Genomic DNA, 5,888 nt, shown 5'->3' with positions numbered 1-5,888 from the left:
ATGTGTTGGAATTTGCCTTTCCTCAGTAGTTGTTGTAGGATAATGATACAATTACAAGCAATACAATTACAAAGAAAAGAGGACGTAGGCTCCATCATGGCAGATATCTACAATTAAAAAAAATCTCCTCATAGATAGAAGGCATCGGACATTTGTTTCACTGATAGTCATCAGCAGGAGTGATGCAGGATAGAAAAACATCTTTGTTTGTATATTCAGCTCATCTTCATGTTTGGTTGAGACAACTAGAATGTCATCGAGCGGAATACAGTGACATTAAAAGAAAATGATTAACTTGATTCATGAAACTGTGCCACCGTGTGTTCACATGCACTCACAAACCCCGTGTGCAGGCATGATGCTGGCGTCACACGCTGCATGGTCATAAACGCATCGATTCTATTTTCTACCTCTAATATGGGGGTTTCAGGCAGGATGCGCGTGGACATTGTGCACGTTACCAGGTTTGAGTCAACATTTGCTGTGCTATTGCGGCGTTAATGGCTACACTTTGAATTGTCACCACGGCAATGATCAAACTTTGGCCAGGCTGGTGACGTCCATCGGTGGATCCATCCAAGGGAAACAGCATATATATGTGTATTTTGAGTTGTGTTCAAAGTCCTCGCACTCCTCTCCTCCCCTCCCTTCCTTCTGATCCCTAAGAAGTGGGCAGCGGTGTGAACAAAGGGTCAATACCAGGACTTTTCATCCGCTTTGGAGGGCTTTGGCAGAGCAAACCTTTGGCACGTCACATTACCGTGACTCCTCTCAATCACAGCATCATTTATCTGATTCTTACCAGACCAATGGGGAATCTTGATTTAATTATGGTGCAACTGCTGCTGTGTGCATACAGATTAGTAGTAGCAGTGTGATGGAGAAACAGGGTGGCCTGCTGGACAGTTTTCCTGACTGAGAGTTTGCTGCTTCAGTGTCCCTTTTCCCTCCGAGCCTGAACTGAAAGCAGCCATCCATGAAGAACCACTCAGCAAGGACTTTGTTTTGTGAAAACAGTTTTAGTTAATTGATGTGACAAGGTTCGCGCTGTCGCAACAGCCACCGCTCCACCTTCATGTTTCTTTCTGCAAACACATCCATATGTGGGACTTGACGTCCCATGATGTTTGCCCGGTCCAGGAACTGCAGCCGCCATATGACGGGTAGGAACTCGCAGAACAGGAGGGAGGGCTGCTAATTGGCCTGAATAGCTGCAATCTGAGCCAATAAGCGATAAGTGCTGGATAGCGCTCCAGATTGGCAGCGATAGCATTGTGCCGTGTGACCGGGCCACGATTGCACTGTTGTCCAAACAGAGAACAGGTGTGCAAGTTCTCTCCAACTCAGGTGTCCTCCCCAGCAACCCCTCACGCCCTGAGCAAACACACTGGATACATGGATTGTTCTCTGTTTTTACACTTCATGGAAAAAGACCTCTGTGTGACAGGTGTGTTACAAGTGGATAATCTACAGTTTAGAGGAATGTAGCTATAAATGTTAGAACAAAGGTGCTTTCTTCACGGCTAATCGAGCTGTATTGACTTAAATGATAGGACAGGTTGAACAGGGTGCAATGCCGTCTTTTAATGCTCGTGGCTGCTGCAACCGCTCCGATAATACGAAGTCCTTAAACTTGCCTCTGAAGCAAGTATTTATATTTCACAAACAAAATCTTTGTTTTGATTTGGAGCCATAAGTGTATAAATATGCCTCGATCTTTCTTGCCAACGCACCCTGACATTAATGGCTTGCAGATGGCAACAGACCAATGGAGGAATCCACATTCAGTATTAAAAACAAAGGAAAAGGAATAGGAAAAAGAACAAGCGGGAATATCAAAACAGTTGTTCAATGGTTTCCCGTTAAAGCTTTTTTTTTGTGTTCATTTTAGCACGTAGCATCACAGCCATGAGCCAGCGTATGGTTTAATAGGATTTCTAAAAATGTTGTTTCACCAAGGCACCAAATGCCTTTGTGCTGTGAGTGTTTATGCAGTTTACATCAGTATTTGTGTGAGTTCAACTTTCTCTAAGATAGGACAGGGGTCTTTAAGCATCCTGTCCTGGAGCCCTGCACAGCCAGCAGCAGTGATGGGTGTGCTGGGATAATGACGGAGTCGGTATCAGAGGGTGAAGGCATTTGGGGATAAGCTGTGGCTAATGATGAGGAAGTCAGAGGCAGCTTTGATCTACACAGGTCCCCTGGCACATTGAGAGAGTGCAGCAAGCAGACCCCTAATCTTCTTAAGAATATAACATTCCTCTCGTTTTGGGGTCCAAAATAACGCTTCATTTCTCTGTCTGTCCTCTTAATAATGGATACGATTCAGATCTGTCTGCAAATCTGCATGCTATTTTGCTTTTGGGGGAAAACCCAAGTGAACCCAGAGGAAGAAGAGAGCTGTGGGTTGGCTGCTGGATGGAAGGAAGACTTCTTGGTCACACTGCAGGATGGTTTCTACTAAGCTGGAACAGGTTTTTAGTGGTTTTTTTTTTTTTTTTGTGAAGATTTCCGCATCAATCACTGGCATCGAATAGCTGAAGCTAATCCTGCAGAGGAAATTTTGGTTTCATTTTGGACGTTGTCCCCTTTCAAAGTCTCCGTAATAACTCCAAAGTGATTGATTTGTCCTCATTTCTGCTTTGATTATTTCCTAGAAAACCATCCTTTTTTTCTGCAGTTGGTTGGAAGGTATTAATAGATGTGATATTTCTAATTAGGCTGAAGTGGCCCAAAAGTGACATTAAGCACAAGGCGTTTTGAGAAAAAGCAGAGCTGTAAATTAAAGTGTCCATACCAGTCTGGTGCCTCCCTGCGAACCAGTCAAGGACAAAAACCCAAAAAGCAACAACTAGGATGGAAAAAATGGAACAGTCCTTTTCTCTCCTGGCTGGACTGGCACTGTGACTCACCAAACTGAAATGAGTTCAGCTCTGTTCCCAGCGAGACATGTTTTCTATCAACACATTTGCCTTGTTGGTTTCAGCTACCTTTCTTGCAGTGATGCAGCCATATTCCTCCAAGAGCCCTGCTGATCAGTGTGATGTTTGGGATATTTTGGCACCCGCAGCCCCCTCCTTCTTGCTTGCTCTTAGGCCAACAGAACAGTACCCAGCCAAGCCCTGCGTGTCTGCAGGGTCTTAGGCCTGCCTTCATTCCCTGCTCTGCAGCCAAAGCCGAAACCCCTCCAGGGTATGAGGAGAGAGGCTTGCTCTCTGACCCTCCTCTCCTCTATCCCTCCAGAGGTGCACAGATGGAGACCCCTTTATGGAAAGTAACCGAGACCCCAGGCATCCGAACCCTCTGTTTTTCATCCTTCTTTTACCTCCTCACCCTTTGCTCTTTTTTCTCCCCTTTGTGTGAGGCTGTTTGCAGTGGTAGAGTACACAGCGCAGTGGAGCCACAGCCTTCCAGAGGGCTGTGGTGAGCTAGGCCGGGGCCCCTGATAAGGGCTCACTCGGCTGCTGTGAGGGCCATGAGTGCACAAACATTACGCCACTGAGTAAACGGACCCTGGGGCCCACTGCTGAGCGCCTTTGTTATTGCGGCTCACATACAACCGGGTCAGAGCAGATAGAGAATGCAGCTCATATGGCTAAAATCCAGTCCTGGACCTTGTGGTGCAGCCTATTCTTGGAACTGGGGGTATGTTAACTCTTGCTGTTTTTCCTCACGTTTTGTGCTGTTTCAAGGATGTGAATCAAAGCTATTTTTAAGCGCCGTTATGAAGGAGCGTGTTGAAACAGTCTCTGTTACAGATCACTATCCTCGCTGTTTGTTTGACTGTGATAAACCAGATCAATCCTTTACGTTGAATATTTGCCAGTGATATTAATGTTTAATTAAAAAGGAAATGGCTCTCACAAATCTCTGGTAATCTCATCGAAACTCATGTTATCTTGCAGCGCTGTGGAAAAAACACATCTCTGCCGCGGTTCAGATTATCTGTAGATGTCCTTGACTTGTGCAGGAATTTCTGTTTTAAAGGGAGGCGAGCGAAATCATTGCTTTCAGTAATGTTGGATTATTTTTACAGATTGCATTTCCTGACAGATGCAATAGTGACTAGAGTAGATCTGCATCTGTAAATCAGTATCTGTTTCATGTGTGTGTACCGCTTCTTCTTCTTCTCTCTCTCTCTCCGTCTGTCTCTCTCTCTGTCTGTCTCTCTCTCTCGCTGTCATCTTCCTTCCTGGAGATGCAGGATGAAGGAGGCAAGAGGAGGCTCAGTGAGTTATAACGGGAAACAGAGACTTAAACAGTTGTCTAAATAGTGTCAGCAGTGTTCCTGGCTTTAAAGAAAGATCTCCCTCTGTTGCTGTGTGTTCTGTCTAAGGTGACACACTGGAGGCTCTGGTTCCTGTCCTGGACCTGCACTCTGGCTCTGAATCATCCATCCTGATGTCTCACAGGCAGTGGGACAGTTTCTGATATCAAGTCTATGAAGAAGTAGCTCATTTGGGATTGTAAATCTGTTTCTTGCAGTTTCCCATCATGTTGTTATTTTCTGGTTTCCTGCTGACTGGACAAGCATGCGATTGCCCAAGCAACACATCTTGTAGACTACTCTAGAATTCATGAGGCATGTTATTTTTCTTCCAAATGATGACTTTGCTGGAATTTGCCTTTAAGGCCACACGCCAGCGACCCGAGTCACCGCTCTTTATGCACATGCCAAACACGCATCACCACTTTCTTTCCTGCTGCATAATTTTTGGGGGGGGGGGGGGGGGGGTTAAAGGGATGTTCCATTATTTTTCCAACCTGGGCCCTTTTTTCCCTCTGTGTTTGGTTCATAATGATTGATGAAGATGAGCATACGAGGCAATCGTGCATCCACTGAAAGAGTTAGTCAGCTGAGCTCGCTAGTATGGTGCCAGTAACTAGCAACAGCACCTGGAACACACCAGGGCCGTCCATAATGTGAGCGCCCGCTGCACCAGAGCTTCGGCCCTGGTGTGTTCCAGGCGTGAGCAACAAACCCACTCAATCCCACTGTCATTCCTCACTATACAGGGGCCGATGAAATGTTTCCCCAAACACCAGCATCTTATAAAATGATCGTAAATGCGCACCTCACCACCAAGATGGTGCTGTGTGTGTGCATCGTCAACAACTTGGGAACATTTGCAGATTTATGATCTAACACCACACTGAGTAGTAAGAAGCCTGTCACACAATGGTTAGGAGTAAAGTATTTTGGACATCATTCACAACCGCTCCTTATGACCGTATATATTGCATGCATTGTATGTATAGGTATAACTACACATGGGACGCGTGACTTCAGCGTCGCCACGACTAACTTTGCGCTTCTCATCTTTTCAGAACGATGATGTTTAAAGTATGCAACGACCTCTGCAGACTCATTTAGCCACTTGTCAGAAACTGCCATTCTAAAGACAAATAAACACCATACAAACTTATTCCCAGGTTTTTGACCTCATTCCTACTCCACTTTATAGTGGAATAATCCCACCATCAATCCTTTTGACATAAACACATAGAAAATGGGTCCCTTTAAGGTAACTGCAAGCTTCTTTGTGCTCTTTCACGACCCGCAGTTCAGCATCACAGTCACGAGTGTTCAGACAGAAGGGGTCTCGCCTTGGTCAACTCTGGGCACGTAATGAAAACTGATGACAGATCAGTCATTAGGGCTGCACACAGAAGCCTTTTATCCTCTGAATCTGTTACACAGAAGTGACCTTGATCTTTGTGTATGTGTGTGTAATCAAGAGTGTGTTCTTCCAGGGATGTTCTTCATGTTAGGGTGATTGACCGATACAAAAGTGAACATTTGCATTATTCTCCAAATTTCATTTCACTTTTTCGCACAAGCAGAATGGATCTCTAATCGCAATGATGATCGCTTACAAATTAAAATC

At 45.1% G+C, this 5,888-nt stretch overlaps 1 long non-coding RNA gene across 1 annotated transcript; it reads left to right on the top strand.

Annotated features, from left to right (window-relative positions):
- Positions 1-3,494: 3,494 nt before the first annotated feature.
- On the top strand, positions 3,495-4,713 carry LOC147247892 (uncharacterized). Its single transcript, XR_015109615.1, has 3 exons — positions 3,495-3,645; positions 4,205-4,229; positions 4,337-4,713. It is a non-coding gene; the product is annotated as an uncharacterized LOC147247892 (long non-coding RNA).
- The last annotated feature ends 1,175 nt before the right edge of the window (positions 4,714-5,888 follow it).

This window comes from Aulostomus chinensis, chromosome 16, assembly GCF_037954235.1.
Source record: "Aulostomus chinensis isolate RoL2024-O1b breed Wild chromosome 16, RoL_Achi_v1.0, whole genome shotgun sequence".
Lineage (NCBI taxonomy): Eukaryota > Metazoa > Chordata > Actinopteri > Syngnathiformes > Aulostomidae > Aulostomus > Aulostomus chinensis.
This window is presented reverse-complemented; position numbering and strand designations above follow the sequence as displayed.